At 32.8% G+C, this 21897-nt stretch overlaps 1 protein-coding gene, 1 non-coding gene and 1 pseudogene across 3 annotated transcripts in view; 1 reads left to right on the top strand and 2 right to left on the bottom strand.

Moving 5' to 3' along the window:
* DMD (dystrophin) overlaps positions 1–21897 on the top strand; it is a 2089898-nt gene that overhangs the window by 1272360 nt on the left and 795641 nt on the right. The window lies entirely within an intron of this gene.
* On the bottom strand, positions 2973–3102 carry LOC111730932. Its single transcript, XR_002776866.1, has one exon. It is a non-coding gene; the product is annotated as a small nucleolar RNA SNORA31 (small nucleolar RNA).
* LOC111730933 lies at positions 17481–17599 on the bottom strand (annotated as a pseudogene).

Below are 21897 nucleotides of genomic sequence, written 5' to 3'. Positions count from 1 at the left end.
ATAATCACATGCTTTATATAGGACTATATAAATTGGAGGAAAATATTGAGTGTAAAACATGGAAATATATAATTAGGTTATTTGAATGGGGAAAGTTTGTGGATGGAAAGGAAGGGTGAGACAAGTAAAAGATAAAAGAGAGATTGTATATAATCATATTTATGTAGATATTTTAAATTATCTATATTTTTAAATCTTGTAAAATAAAAATATAATGCATATTGAGAGGCAATTCAGGAGGATAACTTCAGAAAATACCATTGTCTAAGAATTTTCATGATCCTTTATTGAGAGGCAATTCAGGAGGATAACTTCAGAAAATACCATTGTCTAAGAATTTTCATGATCCATTTACAGATAGTTTTAGTGACCTGACCATGGAGGAGATGCTCTTATTTTAACGTGTCTCTTCATAACTTTGTTTTGGTTTTGGTTTTGGTTTTGGTTTTGGTTCCTATTAAATGTTTTCAAAATTTCTTTCACCGCTGGCTTCTTTTAAGAAGTTGATGCAGAAAACCATAATTTATTTCAACATAAGTTCTTCACCTCCTTTCCCTATGAATTTGGTTTTGATTCCTCCTGTTGAAATGTAACTTTCTGCAGATAGCCACAAGTCTCACTCCTTCACTTCCTTTAGTAGTGTCTATTAGCTCCCATTACTATGACCACCATAACACCCTTCAATTCTCAGTCTTCATCCCCTTGCACTGTCATTTCTGTTTATTCATATTCTTTATCATATTAGGATATTATACATCCATTTTCTTAGTTGTTTATTTTGTTTTTCCTTTACTTAATGTAAGCCCCATTAAAACTTACTGCAATATCCTTACACCTACAATAGTACCTGGAATGTAGTAGACACTCCTTAAATAGTCGTGGAAGGAACTCTCAAAATTAATGCTAATATAATTGCCAAATCTATTGGCTTCTCTGCTATTTGATTTTGTTCAATAATAGCCTTACACTATCCCCCTCTCTGCTTTTAACTCAAAAGCCCTTTAGCTGCATAATATTTCTAGTTTTTATTCCCACCATAACCCTAAATCCTTTCCTAGCAGCCCTCTTCCCCCTCATCTTAAATATCTGCCCCTACCAGGTATAAGCTTGGTGTTTTCTCTTTCTCTTATTAACCTCAACTTTGATTTTATACCAATCTCTTGGCTTTAGCTATCCCATCTGTTTATCTCTATTCTAAACCTAATCTCTAGTTCTACTACCATTCTTGCATTTTTAAATTCCTCCAGGGTCTCACACTTGGATAGCTTTATAGTACCACAATCCTCACATGCCTTCAACAAAATCATCCCTATGCTCCTTTCCCAAGTCAGCACTCAACTGACTTTCCTGTTTCTTCCAGTCTCTCTACATTCAAACCCTGCTTTCTCCCTGCTCTGCAGGCCACACTTTTACTTTGTTCTCCAAGTTCTTTCTTAGATAAAAGTCATACTACCTTACATTACAACTGCCTCTGATCTGGTCTACCTTCACATGCTCCTTTCCAATCCATTTGTAAGACTGTGATCAACCATAAAAATCACCTTTATCATGTCATCTGTCTGTTCAAACCTTTAGTAGATTTCTCTTCATTTACAGGGTCTAGTAAATAATTTCAGCTCCTGGTATTCAAGGTCCATTTGAATAAATTCTCAAAATTATGCTCTCATAAATCTACCTGTTTTCCCACTTCCTAATTCTTGTACATGCCATTAAGCATGTCCCATCAACTCTCAATATATTTGATTGTCAGGAAAACTCACAAATTACTCCTTGTAGACTTTTTGTTTGCCATCCATCCACGAAAAACTCTCTCTCTTCTCTGAACTACAAACACTATTACCTATATAAGCCATTTAGAAATTAATCAGTTACTGCCAAATGACATCTTCTATTGTCTTGCACCTTTATTTAAAATGTTAACTTTTTTATATCATTGCATCCTGTTTCCTAATATAATGTAATGCTTCTAGAGAGTAATAAATTAGTCTTCATTTTACTTCAGATTTAATAGATTGCCTTGTACATGGTAGGAATTCAGTAAACACTTGCTGACCTGAGTTATTAATGCCTTTGTCTATTTAATCTGAGGAAATATTGGTGCTATTAAAACTATACCACAAGGACTTGAGTAATTAAGCCATTTGTTTTGTAAATATACTGCTTAATTTACTATACTGTTTTCTCATAATCACAACTTAATTTTGTGTTTGTAGTGTATTATTTCTTGTGAAATGGCAAAAAGTTTAAAGAAAGGGAAATAACAGGTATATTTAAAGGAGAGACCTTCAGACTAGTATAGTCTTTCAGCAAGTGTGGTAACTATGATAATGTGCAATGACAAGCAGAAAAATGTGCTTCCTTAGCACACACTTACCTGCTACTCTACTATAATAATAGATAATAACAGACACACTTAAGGGGGAAAATATGTTATTTTAAAGTGGTGCCTTAAGGTTGACTACATACAAGAGGACTATTTGAGTAAACCATTTGAGTAAACTATCTAATAAGACATTTTAAATAATGTAAGTTCTCACCCCAAAAGATGTGAAGTCTTTAGTTGAAAAAAGTAAAAATGGCAATGATAATTTTTTTAATACAAGTGGTTTCCTGCAGTATATTCTCATATCTTTCACTTGTAATATGAAGACATTCGGCACCACAAAATTTATTCAAAAACCATTTTTGTATATGTCTTCTAAAGAAAGCACAATGTCAAAATGATTTTCATGACTGAGAACTCGCAGAGAACCTCTTTGTACAGTTTTCCCTATGAATATGTCTCTAAGCTCATTTCCCACAAGAAACGAATATGCAATCCAACAAATATCTCTGGAACTGCTGCTTTTTTTTTTAACAAATTTTAGAAGAATCTTTTTCTGAAGTAAATTATAGTCTTGACCGTTTATGAGATTATTTCTGGGTTGCAAATATTTTCTCTCCATGTTTTCCCCTGTATCACCATGCTTTTCTTCCATGTCCCCTCATTAAATCTTGGCTGCTGCAATTAGACAGAAATCATGGGGACACTTTTTTCTTGTATCTATAATGGAAACCTTAGTAGCAGACAGTAACTGCTCCAGGTCTGTCAAATGGATGCACTGAAGCTTTCTTCATACATTGAATAAGGCAGGATCTATGATCTCAGGAAATTTAATCTTCCAAATTTGCTTGAAGAACATTTGCATAACAAATTAGTATAGTACAAAGAAAAACAACATTGGGCTAGAAGTTGAAATACCTGGGAAATAACAACCACAACTTTATCAATTTAACAAATTACTTAATTTCTGTGGTGGATAATTTGATGACTTAATTTGACTGGACCATGGGGCACCCTGATGTTTGGTCCAACATTCTGGGTGCATCTGAGGGCATTACTGGATATATGTACTTTCTATTGGTTCTGCTTCTCTGGAGAACCCCAACTAATAGAATTTCTTTGAACATCTCTGGTCACTCATAGTCATAAAATAGATATAAAAGGAGTCCCCACTATTTCATAGGATCAATGTGTGGAAGTTTTTCAAATTAATTAATATGCTTTGTAAGCTGTAAAATACTAGAGGAATTTAAGGTAGTAATATTGTTCTTAATGTTGCTATTATTTTTAAATGGCATTTTTTCCCAGTGAGTCATTTTTTTAACTTGTTCAGACTTGTTGTCTTTGTACTCCCACTAATGTCCCAAGCCAAAGACGATATAACACTTTGTGAGCCAAAGCTTCAGACATTCGTGGCAACTGCGGGTGCCTTGAAATTAACCACAATAGAAAATTAACATTAAACACTGCTTTCTCTGTCCACTGGACACCTGAACACATATTTTTACTTCTATCTCCAATATTTGGACACTTTTCAAATCTTACATTTTAAACTATAGTTAACAATAGGCTGAAAAGAATATATAGAGGTCTCCATAGTTATTATCCATTTCTAGTACTGGAAAAATACCTCAGAGCACCTGGTCATAGTGAATATAGGAATGTTAAATTAATACAGAAGAGGAGAGAAATATGAGCAGGACATTAGAGCACTTCATACATGAGTGTCACTAAGGTGCCTTCCTTCCCAATTAAATGCATTTGCTTAGTGCATTAAAGATCAATTCAGTGGTCTAACACTGTTCAGTCCCAATGGGGTTCTTTCAAAGCTAGACATAAATAATAAACTCCAAATATTCCTTTGGTGGTGGTTGTTTGTTGAATCGATTGCTTATTTGAATCTCCATAGTCAAAAGCCTATGATGAGGAACTTATCCTGACAATGATAATTCACAGTAACAAGGAAGCTACTTTTAATGGGTCGAATGTTACCCAGGATAGATGTATATTAACCTGCTACAGCAGAAGATGAGTCAGTACAAGCAGGCTCTGGCATTTGCCCTAGTTCTTATCATTACCTTCCTTTATGAAGCACACAAAGTGATTACCTTGGTGCAGGGCTGGATTTCCCTTTTAAACAATATAGCAAATATTTTGCCATCTCACAGGAGGAGGAAACAGACCCAGAAACATTCCTTATGCTTTTCAAACACCCATATTAGAGGCATGGACAAACATTTCTGATCTAATACAACACGTATGAGGGGAGAAAATTTAGTCTGAGTGTTATTTGGAAAAATCAAAACCAAGCATTATTTATTTGCAAAGAAGGCTCTGAAAATCTAACTGCATCAACATTTGCCATTCTACTTGTTGGAACCAAAATCTTTAAATATTGATTAAAAGGCAATTAGGAACTTGCAATACTGCAGCACTTTTGGATCAAATCAGTAGTAGTAAGAACAACAGGTAATCATCACTTGTAATTTAAAGCCAATTTAATAATGCCAGCAAATTCTAATCTCATATTACAAAATAAAAACTGCTTCTGAAAACATATATAAATCAAATTTTAGAAGATAATTTTTATCAACAATGAATAACAGAGCTGGAAAAAAATTAAAATATAAGGATCAGGTGCTACTCATCTCATTTTCTCCTTACAACACTAAGTAGTAGGTGCTCATATTAATTTTTAAATTTTACAAATGAATAAACTGAAGGAGATCAAATGACTTGCTCTAAGTTATAGAACTGATAAATTAACAAATTGTTTTGCCTTCTACATCTTACTTCTTTGGACTTTTTATTAAATTAATCACAAGTCATGTGATAAAGCACAAATTTTGCATCAATCTAGATAACTACATAATAATTACTTCGGTCTGGTTTTCTATATAGTATACTGTTTTCTAAAAGAAGGCAGTATATATCTGATTTTTATAATTTATTTATTTGCTTACTTATTGGCCAGCTGGATTTTTTTTTTTTTTATCACCCATCCTCCCACCACCCTCCCCTTTGGCAATCATCAGCTCGTTCTCTATATCTATGGGTCTGTTTCTGTTTTGTTTTGTTTATTCATTTTTTTTTTTAATTTTACATATGACTGAAACCTACGGAATTAGTCTTTCTCGGACTTATTCCACTTAATGCAGATGGACCCTCTAGGTCCATCCATGTTGTTGCAAATGCCAGGATTTCATTCTTTTTCATTGCTGATTAACATTTCATTGTCTATATCTACCAACTCTTCTTTATCCATTTATCTATCAATGGACATGTATGTTGCTTCCATATCTTGACTACTATACATAATGTTGCAATGAACACAGGGGTGCATATATCCTTTTAATTAGTGCTTTTGTTTTCTTTAGATAAATACCCAGAAGTAGAATTGCGAGATAATATGGCAGTTCTGTTTTTAATTTTTTGAGGCATCTCCATACTGTTTTCCCTAGAGGCTGTACCATTTTACATTCCTACCAATAGTGTATGAGGATTCCTTTTCCTCCGCATCCTTGCCAGCACTTATTTGTTGATATTTTGATGATAGCCATTCTAACAGGCATGAAGTGATATCTCATTGTGGTTTTGATTTACAGTTCCTTAATGATTAATGATATTGAGCATCTTTCCTTATGTCCGTTGTCCATCTTTATGTCCTCTTTGGAGAAATGTCTACTTAAATCCTCTGCCTATTTTTTAATCAGATTGTTTGTAGGTGTTCTGGTGTTAAATTGAATGAATTCCTAATATATTTTGGATATTAACCCCTCATTAGTTATATCATTTGTGAATATCTTCTCCCATTCAGTAGGTTGTCTTTTCATTTTGTTGATGGTTACCTTTGCTATGCAAAATATTTTTATTTTGATGTGGTCCCATTTGTTTATTTTTTGTTTTGATTGTCTAAAGAGACATATCCAAAAAGATCTCAAAGAGTTTACTGCCTACGTTTTCTTCTAGGATTTTTATGGTTTCAGATCTTAGATTTAAATCTTTAATCTATTTTGAGTCTATTTTTTTGTCTACAGTGTAAGAAAGCAGTCCTATTTCACTTTTTGTATATATCCAGTTTTCCAAGCACCACTTATTGAAAAGACTGTCTTTATTCCATTGTATATTCTTGCTTCCTTTATAGTAGATTGATTGACCTTATAAGACAGGATTTATTTCTGGGCTCTCTATTCCATTGGTCTATAAATCTGTTTTCATGCCAGTACCATGCTGTTTTGATTATTGTAGCTTAATAGTATAGTTTGAAATCAGGGAGTGTGATGCCTCCCACTTTATTCTTTCTCAAAGTTGTTTTTGGCCATTTGGGGTATTTTGAGATTCCATACAAAATTAGGATTAGTTGTTCTAGTTCTGAGAAGAATGTATTTTAATTATTTTAATATGGATTGCATTGAATCTATAACCAAATAAGTTATTTAGATGCATGCTAGAAAATAAGCAGTAGATGAGTTACTACTAAAATATTTTTTCAAAAAATTTTAGAGTTGTTTTGTTAGTTTATTGTTACATCTATTGAAATGATTTCTGTACTTGCATGAGGCAGAATAGACATAACAGATTTTTGAGTATAAAGACCACAGTATTTGAATATGGTTGTGTTCTTGTAAATTTTTTCCTATACCAAAAGAAGATAAGCAAATGGATTTAAGAGCAGTGGTTAGCTAAATCTTTCTACTAAGTAGGTATTTAGGCATTTTCCCTTCAACACTCATGAATACAAATGAAAGTCTTATTGTTTGGCAAATCATGCTGAGCTTTATGAGTGATTATTGATTTTGTTTTATAGTAGCTCAATAGCAAATATTATTTTAAATGTCTCCTTCTCATGAAACACAGACAGATACACACACAAACAGATGACTTTCCCCTTTACACACACATATAGATACTGTTTCTTAGTTAACAGGATTTAAACATTTTGTTTCACTGAGTATTTTGCTCCATATGAAAATACACACAAGAATACTAGAGTTCTGTCTCTAAGTTTATTTTTAATATTTAGAGAAAAGCTGTATGTAGTTGTTTTATTTTTGCCAATAATCTTAAAAATGAATAAAAGTATCTAAAAAATTAAAGCACTCGTCTCATCTTCTCTCTCCCCATATATTGCTGTTTTTAAGGGATTCAACTGCTTTCAACCTTCTGGTGATTTTTTAGATTTTTTTTCTATTAAGTAGAATACTATTACATATACTATTTTATCCTCTCATTTTATTTACCATATATTTTATTTAATAATTTTCCCATATACTTTATTTAATAATTTCATTATACATTTTTTAATTTTAAAAGGTAATATGATAAAATTCAAATTATGATTGCAAATAACTATTTTCCAATTAATGAGTATTTTATTGTCTCAAATTTTGGTAATTGCAGCAACCATTGTTGTTCATGAATCTGTATATTTAAATTTATTTTATGCGATTTCCACCTTACACTTAAGGGACTTCAGCCATTCGTATTTTCTTTCAGTTTCTTTGTGCTTACACATATCAAACCCTTTCTTGACCAGGGATTTCACACATCCTATCTCCATCAGATAGATAGTTAGCTCTATCATTCTTTGCACATCTCCCATTTCAGTAACCTCATCTCAAAAGCCTTTGCAGGCGACTTAATAACATTATCTAACAATTCCCCAATTATTGGTCATTTTCTCCATTATTCTCTAACAGCATCCTGTGTTGTTCTTTCATAGCACCTATCACAATGTGTGTGTGTGTGTGTGTATGTTTGTTGTTTGACTATGCACAGATTAAAATGCCATGAAGTCAAACTGATGTAAGATGTAATAAACTAAATACTTATTAATCTTCTTGGTCTCATAGACGTATAGTAACTTTATTTCTTCTGTACATTTAAATATCTAGAACTAAAGAGATAATGTTGGTTGTCAATTAAAATTTAAACGTCAGTGTTTAAGTGTGTAAGAGCTCTGTCAACTTAATCTACTTACCTAAAAGGCTATTATGTAGGGACAATATAACTATTTTTCTAAATGTTGATTTTCATATTGAAAAAATACAATGGAATTTTCAAAGCAATTTCTTTTATGTAATCATCCATGCTGGAGATTGGGACATTTCTTATTTTAGTTCTACTAAAACTGGCAAATAGGGAATGTATTGCTATGTACAGAGACTTCTAAACCATCATGCAGAAGTTTTGTTTTTAGCTTTCAGTTATGAATGGCAGAGCTTCAACCAAATTACCTTCACATGCTGAATGAAGAATAGTGAAAGATAAATTTTTAAATGTTTATGGTCTCTTCTTGAGTTAGTTTTGAAAGAAATAATAGGAACTTATTATCACATTTACTCTTTCACATTGTTTCTAACTTTTATGGTGATCATCAAAATAAAATAAGATTTTAAATGCTTAGAAAATAAAATTATTCTTCATATATCATTGGTTTTTATGGCATGCCATGTGATTTGTTGACACTGTCATAATCACATTGTGAACTAATACTACAAGGAACCATGCAACAAAACATCCACATTACCGTTGGCCTGGGTAGATGTCACACTGTTGTATCAGCATTTCAGATGAGCCTCATCAACCTGTATTGTAATAGAGAAAAAGGTAATGTGCATATTTTCATTTCTGAATATTGATCAATACTATTGATTGAAAAATGCTAAAGACTTGTTAATCTGTGCAACACCTGGTCTGTCCACATAACTTCAATAATATAAATATAAGAATAAAGCTTTCCCCACCCTCTAGTGTATATCTTGCCAGCGAATGCATTTGAACAAAATTAGAGCCTTGTTTGTGTTTTTTCATCATGTTTGTACAGGAATTTCCAATAAAAATAAATTACTTTTGAGCATATTTGTTTGGACAACAACAACATAGTTCTATTTGATTGATAGTGGACAGAATTTTCATTAAGTTTAACAGAAAAAATACCACAATCGAATCATTCACCTTCTTGTTTCAAAGGAAAACAGAAAATTAGATGCAATGAACTCTACACGAATGTTCACTATGAATATTTTAACCATTAAATACATTATCAAGAATCGTGTCAGCATGACATTCTAATATAGCAGCTTTACAAAAACATGTAATCTAATCTAGGAATAATGTGGTCTTCTCTAAATCAGCTTCAAATATATTCTAGGGTGATGTTCCTCATTATTTTTCTCCATGTTACTTTTTTACGTGATAATTACATTTAATTGAAAATACAAATACTATCAAAATAGATAAAATAGTTTAATAATTAAACTATAACAAATAAGCTTATTTTTCCCAAGGAAAAGAACTACAATAACAAAATACTTGATTTATTATTTTCACAATTTAAACATGTATACAATTTGCCCAATTTTGTATATTTTCTACTATTTAGGTCTCCGCATGCTCTATAGTGTCTAAGTACTTGAGTGAGAAAAAAAGACAATACTGAGTAGTGAGAATCTCTCTGGAATAAGATCATAATCTGTAGCCTGGTCCTGGGTCTGATACCTGAAGATGACTTAGACAAGTAATTTAAGGTCGTAATTCCTCATCTTTTTTATAACCTCTTGATTGTGGTATGATTGACATATTTAATGTATACACTTGATGATATTGGAGATAAGTATGCATCCATGAAACCACACTGTCATCTAGGCCATAAACATATCCATCACCACCAGTTTCTCATCTTTAAGATGGTGATAGTAATACATTTTTTTTGCTAACCTTATACATCTGTGTGAGTCTCAAATGAGATAATATCTGATGGCACTTTATAAACTATATAAGAGTAAGGTATTATCACATTAAGATTATTGTAATAATTCTCTTAGCATAATATAAATAATATCTTGGCCTGTTTGACACAATCAAGTTTTCAATATGATAAATACCATTCCTGGTTTGAACAAAGCATCATAACAGGAGAGATGAGTAGGCGGACACTTAACTTATTGCCAAATCTGGAATGTATTATAAATGTTCAGATTGATACTCTTCCTTTTTTTTTTCTTTTATGACTTTCACATTGAAAATATATTACTCTAAATGTAAAATACAAAGCTAATCTTATATGTTTGTCTTTACTGATTAAAACATCTAAAATGTGTATTAAAAAGGGCAAATTGAGTTTTAAGTTTTATTGATTTATACCTTTCTTTAATCCACAAAAGATTTGAGACAGTGTATAAGAAGGTTTCAAACTATAAAATGAAATATTAATAGAAAAATGGAACCAAGGGAGATATAAACTAAAGTTTTTATATCAAGGCCAAGGATAAGAATAAAGAACATATATATGGAAAAAAAGATGGTGTAGAGTGGGAGTTCTGAGGAAATGCCTCCAAACCATGACAGTTCTTATTAACCTTTTATTTTGAATGTCAAAACAAAATTAGAGCTGTTTCCAGCTATTTCCCTAAAATATTTTTGTTGTAATAATTCTAAATTGTCCTCACTTGAGTATTTGTCCCAGTTTTTATAAAAGACATCATGTTCATAGGGCAAACTAGATTAAGTAAACTAGATCTATGGAACTTTTAATGACCCTTCTCCCTTGATGTTTTCATGGTATACTTTGATCTACTCAAAACTAATATGTAGAAAAATACCATTTAAAAAAACTATGAAATGATACTAGAAGAGTTCGATAACATTACTTAAGAAGTGATGAATAATTACTTATGATTCTGGATATAGTTTGTGCACTATGCATGGCTGTATCCATAAGTAACTTTATTAGTATCTACTTGAGCAAATAATGTAGTGAATTACATTTATCTTAGTAGGTAAACTGAGATAACTATATTTAAAAATATTGCATTTGAATAATTAAAATATAGCACTGGGAAAGGCTATTTTATTCGTTCTTTCACTCTTAATTAAAAAAGTCCAGATAAAATACTTGTTTGGGTAAGATTATATAATTTATTTTCCAAATGAATATAGCACTTTTCTGATTAAAACTGTATATTTTTTATTTTAGAAATACATTTAAAATGATGAAAGAAAACAAAAAGAATTAAAATTACCAATAATCTCATTTCTAAGAGATCATACTTAACACTCCTTTGGATATTCATCTCGTCTGAGTCTAACATGCCTCTACATTTAGAAATCTCCCTCCTATGTAGATTCTTCTATTCCTCTTGTTCTCTTCTTGTGTGAAGGAAACATATTTTCGCCATGTCAGATACACAAAGTGGTTCATGATCATTGTCTCTGCTCCTTATCAGCCAAAAGTCCTTGAATTTGTTCAGGTGGTAGGCAATTGGACAATATGCTGATCTTTGTAGAACACAATGAAGTACTTATGTAGTTACTTTATTTTGGGAACTGGGGTGCAATTTGATTTTTATTTTTTTCTTTTTTAAAAAATTTATTGTGGTGGTTGGTTAATAAAATTATACAGGCTTCAAGTGTACGATTCAATAATGCACTATCTGTATATTGCATTGTGCGTTTAGCACCCAAAGTTGACTCTCCTCTGTCACCATATATTTGAACCCCTTTACCCTACCCATCTCCCTCTTCCCCCCTTTCCCTCTGGTAACCACTAAACCGTCGTCTGTGTCTATGAGTTTTTGTTTATCTTGTTCATTTGTTGCTTTCGGTTTTATATCCCACATATGAGTGTAATAATATGGTTCTCAACTTTTTCTGTCTGACTTATTTTGCTTAGCATGATTATCTCAAGATCTGTCCATGTTGTCACAAATGGCAGTATTTTTATCTTTTCTTATGGCTGAGTAATATTACATTGCATATATATACATATATATATACACACACACACCACAATTTTATTAGCTGAAAAAATAAGTTATTTTTAAGTTGCTTAGAAATGTGAAATTCAATTTTCATACTGCAAAAGAAATCAAACCATAAACACAGGCACACATGTCTACCATAAAAACAAGTGGTCACACAAACCCGAATGAACTGCCTCACATTTTTGTTGTCAACGAGTATTTGTTTGTTCCTTGTTCAGTCATCCAGAAACTTTCTTTAGCAGGAATAGATGGAAACAGTTGCAGTGACTTCTCTTTTTTGAAAATTGGGATGGCATTTGCCCATCTCTGTGTTAACACAATTCCTCAAAGACCACTGACAGCAGAGTTGGGCTGCATTGTACAAGTTCTCTCATTTCCCTGGAATATAATTAGTCTGGGGCCAGAGACTGTAGCTCATTTAGAATAGCAAAGTGCTCTTTTAAAATTCCCTCACCTATTTTGGGCTCATTTTCCTTATACTGTTATGCCTTTTCCAGTCTGATGAACATTCTCCTTGACAGAGCAGACAAGCACAGGAGCTGAGCAGTTCTGTTTTCTGTGTCATCTGTATCCCTAACCTTCCCTCTTCAGCCCCAATCAGTGAACTTATGTCTATCAGGTTCTTCTTTCTCCAAATGTAAGTGAAAAGGCCCTAAATGTTATTTTTAACATTATCACAAATCTCAATTTCTGGCTAAGCTTTTCCTCACTGTTTATAGACTTCTGTATCATTCTTTTTAATATTTGTCCTCAGTTATGTGTCCCTTATTTCATTCTATGTTCATACACTTTTACAATTTGAGCTCATTTAAGGATCCCTATATGGTGACATGCATCTTATTATACGCTACCCTTTTTAAAAAATAGTCATCGGGATTATTTGCTATTATGTTGTCAAAATTTTATTCTTGAAAGTCTCACAAGCCTCTTGAGCCATTTTTTTTTCTTTTAAAATTTAAGATCATGGGATCACTACATTTTTTCCCTCCTTAATCTAATAAACATACCACACCACACATAGACACATACTTTCCTGAAAGAAAACAACACTTTACTTGTCTTACAGGTTATCCAAATTGATCATCGTGTATGGGAATGAAAGGGTAAATAGTATAATAGCCGTGATGGTTCACTGAATCTGTTCTCATATAATCTGATTTGTCTTCTGAACCCTTTTAAAATTCTGTCTGCAAATAACTGAGGTTTGGCAATCAGCCTCTCAGTTGTTTTCTTGCATAAGAAACATTTATATGTACTATGTGAAGTGGAAGAGAAAGAATTTAAGTTTGCTAGATATCTTCATTGTTAACATGGCTAAGGTAGGGTTTAAGTGAAGAGAGAAATACTTGAAAGTATGTTCATATTTTTTAATAGGAGTAAAATTTGTATAAGATGAAACAGATTTATTTGGGAGGAGAGGAAGAGTTTATTCTTACATAAAATTTGAACCTGTAAAATTAAGTTCATCATTTCAGTCAAGATATTTTGTGTCATATTCAGATTCTGTTTTTTCATGCTTTCTTGTATGATAGTCATACTCTATGACTATCAAGTATATAAGGAAGTATAGAACAATCTCTAGAGCTGGGAAATACATCAATAGTGTGTTCAATTTACATTTGTCAAGTGATTCTACTGATAAAGCCAACACCTTAATAAAACGATCATTCCCATCACCTCATGCCACCATCCAGTCAATTCCTACCCCTATAGGTACATACTGTTCTGATTTCCGTTACCATAGATCAGTTTCGTCTGTTCTTGAATTCATATAAATGAATGTATTTTGATCAAATACTACTGTTAAAAATTATTTGTCCATATTGTGAGTATATTAGTAGTTTATTCCTTTTTATTCCAATCTATAAAATATACCACAATTGGTTCTGTTGATAGGCATTCAGGCTGTTTTCAGCTTAGGGATATTATAAAAAAAGAAGCTATGAGTATTTGTGTACAAGTCTTTGTAACCACAGGTTTTCATTTTGGGGAGATAAATACCGAGGAGTGGAATGGCTTGATCAAAGGTTTCTAAGATACTGCAAAACAAGTTTCTAAAGTAATTGTGCCATTTTACAGTCCCATCAGTGATGTTGAAGAGCTCCATTTGCTCTACATCCTCACCAACATTCGATTTTAGCAGTCCTTTTAATTCTTGTCATTTTATGGGATATTAAATTGTATCTTGTTGTGGTTTTAGTTCATAGCACTCTGATGATTAACAATATTGAACACCTTTTCATGTAATCCTTGATCATTCATAAACAGAAATTATATCTGTTCAAGATGGTACCCTTCTTATTGGGTAGAATTAATATTATTTATTATTGGTATAACTTGGAAATTGAGAATGACATAAATTTTCCTACTTTGTTTCCTTTTATTTTATATGAAGACTCTTGCAAAGCAGGGTTGCTGCTTGGGCAGCAGTGAATTGACTTTGTAAAAGCACTACCCCATGGCCATCCTGTCATTAATATGAAGCGTTAAACTTTTAATTGTCTTTGACCAGCTGCTGAAGATAGTCTCTTCAGAGCCATCAACACTAATTGGTTGATTAGAAGTTTACTAGGTATTTAAAAATACATTCATATAATTAATATTATTTTTATCACATGTACTATGCTCATTCATTTAGTCAGTCAACACACTTTTATTGATTAACATGGTGGAAAACTCGAAGATAAAGAAGACAATGTTCCTGCGCTAAAGATATTCATAAACTTCCAATGAAAATAAGGATGTTTCATTTTATAGAACTATGAAAAACATCATAAAGTAGACACAGTTGATGTGCAGTAGGATTTTACAAGATGGATAACTGCTAGTTGAAAATGTATTTATAAGAGAGAGTATTGGGGATACGTCTTCATTTATCCACCTAACAAATGTGTTTTGAGCACTACTGTGTAGCAAGCACTTTGCTAGGCACTAGAGTGAGAATAAAAGTAATAATTCCTGCCTTGTGAATCTCATAATCTAGTGGATCAGAATGGAAGGATTACAGAAGTAGAAATGAGGGCATTCATAATGGAGGTGAGGGAATGGGCAAAGATCTGGAGAATGGCCAAGGTATCACTGTGGGTTGTACAGTCATCCTGTAGTGTGGATGAAGAATTGGAGAGGCATTTTGAGAAGCCTAGAAAGGTTTCTCTCAAGAATGGTATGAGATTCTGAATGTTATCTAAGCTCTTTGGACTTCGTGAGGCAAGTACTGAGTATTCAGTAGGAATGTTTGAGCAGGAAATTCACCACCAGAACCATCTATCAGGAGGTTTAATCTGGAAAGAATATGTAGACCGTTTTGGCATGAGAAAGGTTGAGAGAAAACATTTAGGAAGATGTATTACTAACAAAGGTGAAGTATAGTGAACAATCAGACTGGGGAGAAAGCAATGTTGGAATCAACTGGGCAAGAGGTATAGCAGTAGGACTTGGATTGGGGACAAGAAAAGGATAAAACACAGATGAACTGGTGGTATCCAGCCTGGTAAGTAGGAAAATAAAGATGTCATTTAAATAGTGAAGTCAACAAGGGAGACCAGCTTCAGAATCATATCAGTGTTGGCACGAAAAAAATTTTTTTTAAGGTTTAAGTCAAATAGAAATGTGTTGAAATGCTAGGCAGTAGTTAAGAAGGATGCGTCACTAGAGGTAAAAATATTTAGAAAACATTAACATTTGATAATCGAATCTTTTCTTCTAAACAAATTAGATTTATAAGGAAGTCAAAACCACTAAAGTTGGTTTTCATCTCTTTTCTACAACTGTCTCTGATCCCTTAAGGATTCATATGGGTAATCCTGGAAGTTTTAACAGAAGATTTAAGTTCTCTAGCTGTTTTATTCTTAGACTCCTCTGGTTTGTAGTTTAATAAGCACAAGTTATTGACATTGTAAAAACGTGCTAATAATAGAATCCATTCATTTTCCTGATTTGTCTGATATCTAGGGGATATGCTCAGTCAACAAGAAGACATGATTTTTTTTTAAAATCATCTTTCCTTCTTATCTAATTCCATGAAGGAGAAGAGCATTACCATATAACAGATAATGAGTTGGAAAGTAAGAAAGCTCATCTCAGAAATTAAAGCTTAAAAAAAGAATAGCTTGTGTTTAATGTCTGTGTAACTTGGCAAGAGGGACATAAAAGGCTTAGTGATGCCCAGCATGTGCTTAGAGGTGGATTTTTAGTTGATGTCTTGGGAGGGTACTGTAATCTAAGCTAAATGCTTAAAATCAATTAATTGATAATGGACACAGAGATCTGTTTTTATCCTTTTTTATCTTATTTCTGGGCCTTTCTATTCTCAGGAGCCTCAGAAACTAAACCTTACCTTGATAACTTTTTATTTGTGGAAAGAGATTTTTGTAAAGCACACTTATTTTTTAACACATCTTTTCCATGCTAGAATGTTGTATGTATTTCAGAATTTTCCTTTTGAATCTTTCTCAAATCAGAAACCATTCAAGAGTATTGTGATATCTTCCCTAGTTTTATGCTCAATTTATCAACAAATATTTCTTGAGCAATTATTGTGGTAAGCAGTGTCCAGTAGTGCCTGATAATGTAAGATATGGGAAAAAAATGTCACTCATGCATTTATAATCTTAATTACCTCAACCTCTGTCTGTCTTCTTAGATCATCTCGTCAATCCTAGATATATATATATATATATATATATATGTATGCACACAATTTTACACACCATCACCCAATTAATTGATGCATCTTGTTTGCATAATATCTGCATAGCTGCATTAAAATACAGCATTGCATAGTTATTTGCTTGCTATGCTCTCCTCCATTTAGTAGAGTATTCACAAGAAAATACAAGCTTATTTATCACGGCAAAGGCCTTAGATATAGAGTAGTTATCTAAATATTTGTTAGAGTGAATCACATTGAAGGGAATACTTACCTGCATTGAACAATTTACCTATATTAAACAGTCGTTTAGAGATTATGCCATAGCTAAAGCATATAGAATTTCTTTAAGTACAGAAGAGAAGGAGTTTGTTAAGGAACGAGTTTAATTTCTGGTCTTTTAAAGAAAAACATGAATATATTTTTAAATTATCTTTGTCCATTGATTTTTTAGTGGTGTGTGGGTAGAAGTTAGGATGGGTAGATATCACCTGCTTCATTTTCTAAATGTTCTGGGGAACCATATTGCCCCTCAACTTTCTACATTATGTGCATCGTGAGATTGATTGATCTCTTTGCCAGCAAATGAAAATGTAGCATTCTAAAGATATAGTAAGAGTCAATAATGACATTACTCCTCTCACTTTCTTTCCTTTTTTTTTTTTTTAGGCGAGGCAACTCTTGGTTGACCTCACAGATTGCAAAGACCTTGTCAGTTTACAATCCCTTGTTTTTTTATTTTTTACGCCTACAGCACCTGGTCTTCCTAGATGGTCTCCCATCCAAGTACTAACCAGGCCCGACCCTGCTTAGCTTCCAAGATTAGATAGGATTGGGCTTGTTCAGGGTGGCATGGCCGTAGACCTATCACTTTCTTATGTAGCAATTGTCTTGCAAATATTCAGGAATCCCCAAAATATGTGTAGATTATGAATGTTACCTTTGAAGTTATTTATAATGATTTCAATGAACATGGAGAATCCAACCACATTCAGAGCCAAATCCACCTCACAAATCTTTAAACTTTGCCAAAAATGATCTGTTATATTTTCAATTGTAATTTTCTCTCTGAGGTTCAGTCCAGTATCTCCAACTGCCCAATTGATATCCTTTCCTTCACCCACATCTCCAGTGAAAAACTATATCCTATCTGTTTACCTCCCAAATATCACTTGGTTCCATCCACTTTTCTCTGTTTTTATCATTGTCACCCCTATCCATACTACCATCTCTCCTCACCTTAACTGCATCGATATCTCTTATTTGGTCTCACTACGTCTACTCAAGAGCTTGTCTAATCCATTCCTTCTACCGCAGCCAACGTTGACCAGCACCTACCCTAGTGCCTGGCTGAATAGGCACTCAGTAAATAGTTGTTTAGTCAACGAATGACTTACTGGGTGAAAATATTAATAAGCATGGCAATTACCAATATGGAACTATAGTTTTTCACAGCCGATTAAACCTTTTAATCAAACATTTCCAGTCCTTAATCAATTCCATTTACACATCATCTTGCTTTTTAAAAACAATATTGTTGCTTTTTCGATACACTCACCACATACTTTCCATCCACCAACTGGCTTTTGAATAAATATTTGAAAAAATGATATAACAGCTCTAGAAAGAAGAATAAGGAATTTGAAAATTATCTTAAATATTCTGTCTAAAGAGCCAGTGTTTTTTGGTTGTGTGTGGTCTGAGCTATGATGAAATATTTCGCGTTTTCAAAATCATCCTAGTAATTACATAGAAAGAATTTTATGCCCGAAGTTATGTGTTATATTACCAGGATCACTTAATAAGAAAGCAAGGATGGTCATAGACAAGTTTCTCCTTTTGATCAGAGAAAGGACAATTTGTTTTCTTAACACATCTAAGTAAATGGAGAGAAAAACAACTCTTTAATGTTCCCAGGTTGTTCTCCTGAAGTTCTAATGAATGATTTAGAAGCCAAGAAGGATTGAATAAATCTGTGAACTTAAAGAGGCCTCACATTGATTTTAACAAAGTAAAGCCCATTAACTTCACAAAGTTTTGTACTTTATAACAACAGTTGTCTTTAAAGAAGGAGCTACTAGTTCAAATGCTTTCAGAGAATGGTAGAATACATGCATGCTCCACCAAAAGGCATTCGAATTATTAAAATTCTAAGGCCAAACATGTCTGAGGACAGATTTAACTTGTAGCCTTCAGTTTCAGATCACCAAAGTCAGAGATTTAACATATATACTCCCCTCCTCTTCAAATCTCTGCTTGAAACTGAGAAATATGTTTTTTTTTCTTTTATGCTTGAGGCGTTATTTTGGAGGGCAAAGAAAAGAGAAAAAAAGCCTGAGAAAACCTTACAAACCACAAGTAGTACTTAAAGCACTTTATGATGAATTCATTTGCTATATACATTAATAGTAGTGATAATAATGAATGTACATACATACATATGTGTGTGTGTGTGTACACACACATATATATATCATTGATGTGGATGAGATAAATGCATGCAAATGAAATTTTATTGTAATTTGATATTAGGTAAATGTCCCATTTAAAGAATTGCTACTGTACAAAATTTTTCTTTAGTTCATTGGCACAATGTTTGCTTTAGAAAAGGAATGCTTTAATTCTAGTTTCAGGAGGAATTATCATTATTCTTTTATGGCAGCCATTATCAGCAACAGATGGAGAATTATAGCAATGAGCATATCTCCTATTATACCACACAGGAAAAAGAGGGTAGTAGAAAAAATCTAACAAGACTCTCCTCCTATTTTCAATTCCTATAATGAACTAACAGAAAAAATGGTTTCAGCATTATTATTAGTGGGACACAATAAATGTTTACTTAAATGCAAATAAAATGAGACCAGGAGAAAGAATAGGCTAAAAAGTACATTTTATTTTTTTTATCATTTGTGGAGGCTGATGCTCTCTGATGTGATTTAGTTTGCTAATTAGTGATAAAAGATCCTTGTGTCCTTAGACAAAAGTTGAATCTGAGATACATTTCATATTTGGAGACATATTTTAGGGTCAAGAGAAGAAAAAACTCCTCCAGTATTACCTAATTGCTGGAAAATCTTATACATATGTGAATGCTACCAATGAATAACACTAAATAGAAATATTTTGTAAATACTTATGCAAAGGAAGGGCACTCAGCTCTCCCTGGGCTTTTAAAAGGCCCAGTAGAAGAGGAAACATTAATCTGAGCATTACAGATGAGTAATGACTTTGAGCTACAAAATTTAGCAGAGCAGTCAATGAAGTAGAAAGCCACTTAGTTTGACTGTGAATTGGGCCTAAGGTTGAAAGTAGGGAGCAGCAGAAGAGCAGGCTGCAAATGCAGAGGGAAGAACAGGCCCTTTCAACCTTCCCTGGTAGGCTAATGTTTGAACTTTATCTTGTAGTTAATAGGAAGGCATCATTCTTGATCTCCTCATTCTGGACTCTTGACCTTGGCCTTGATTCTTACCTCCTATAACTTTCATTCTTTACTCAAAAATGGCTATTTCTCTAAGCCATTTTTCACTTTTTTTTCGATCTTTTCTGTTTTTTTATACACTATTTTTTCCACTCTTTTCACTCTCTTATTCTTTTTAACTCCTGGATTTCCCAAATTTCAGCCATCCGTCAATCCTTGTCACTATCCTCATGAGACGCTCTCACATGGTCATCAGGTCTTCTACCAGGACAGAATCATCCGGTCTATGAATGATCCTTTTACTGAGTCTGCTATATGCTTTGGGCATTCATCCTTGTGTGTTACTTCCTTACAAAAAGTCATCATCTGATAAGAGTTGAAAAATACTTTCTGGAGCATATTGAAAACTCTGAAGGTAGGAGCGACTATATAGTCTAAGGATTAACATGAGAAGCAAACTTATTTAATTTATCTTTGAGAACAGGACCAGAGATTGTTTTTCAGACTCTTGCTTGAATTCAAGGAACTGACAAAGATAATCAATGGAAATGATCTTAAGAAGGACAGAAAGAGTAGCGTGGTAGGTAACAGATGTGTGTAATATTTTTATGTAATTGTAAAATTTTGTCTGGCAGTTTCACAAGTCTTATTAGGTTCATATTATATATTTTCACTTGACCAATGAGTAAACTGAGTCAAAGATAATCTGTCTCAAAATAAATTAACAAAATTATAAGGAAATCACAGGATCAAAACCATGACACATCTGCTTATTCAATGAAGGTTTCTTTTTCTCACTTCTGTTTTTCTTAGTCTTTTGTTTTTAATTCTATTAAATTTATTGGGGTGCCATTGGTTAATAAAATTATGCAGGTTTCAAGTGTACAGTTTCATAATATATCATCTGTATATTGCATTGTGAATTCAACACCCAAAGTCAAAACCCCTTCTGTCACCATATATTTGACCTCTTTACCCTTTTCTACCCACCCGCTTTCCCTCTGGTAACCACTAAACTGTTGTCTGTGTCTATGAGTTTTTATCCCAATCACTTTTTATCTCTTCTATTTTCTACTCTACCTAGTTTGGGATATTTTGCCAATTATTTATCTCCTATATAGCTTATACAATTTATCATTGTACAATTTTTCATAACTGCTTCTTAGCTTATTCTTTTTCTTCATCACATTTTATTTTCTATTTGTGTTTTCATACTGTTTTGAAAATTTTTGAAAATACACGTCTTAAATTTCTGCAGTGTTTTCATATAAAACGTATTGGGATTTTTGTTCTCATATCATTCCCTATATAAAAACATTGTAGTTCTTTCTTGCCTATAATTCTTCTTCCTTTCCCTCAATTTGACCAGACTTGAAAGACTTGGATATGTGCCATTTTCTATAATTTAGGAACATTTCTCTATTTAAAAATCATACAAGAAGTTGAGAATAATGCAGTGATTCTAAAACATGTCCATTTTACTCACTTGCCCCCTCCTATCTCCCACCTACCCTTTCTTTAATAGCTATCTATTTTGGATACCTTTGTCCCCTGACCCCCAGAGGTTGTGATTTGGTCTGCTTAGGGTGGACTTCTGGACTTTTATCTTTTGAAACAGCTCCCTAGGGGAGTCTGATATGTAGTGCTTATTAAGAATGATGCTTTAATATTGTAATCTAAACACAATAAGCTTTCTAACTATGATAAATAATCCAGTAGATTTAATTATGATTTTCTTTCT

Source organism: Pteropus vampyrus, unplaced genomic scaffold (genome assembly GCF_000151845.1).
Source record: "Pteropus vampyrus isolate Shadow unplaced genomic scaffold, Pvam_2.0 Scaffold340, whole genome shotgun sequence".
NCBI lineage: Eukaryota > Metazoa > Chordata > Mammalia > Chiroptera > Pteropodidae > Pteropus > Pteropus vampyrus.
This window is presented reverse-complemented; position numbering and strand designations above follow the sequence as displayed.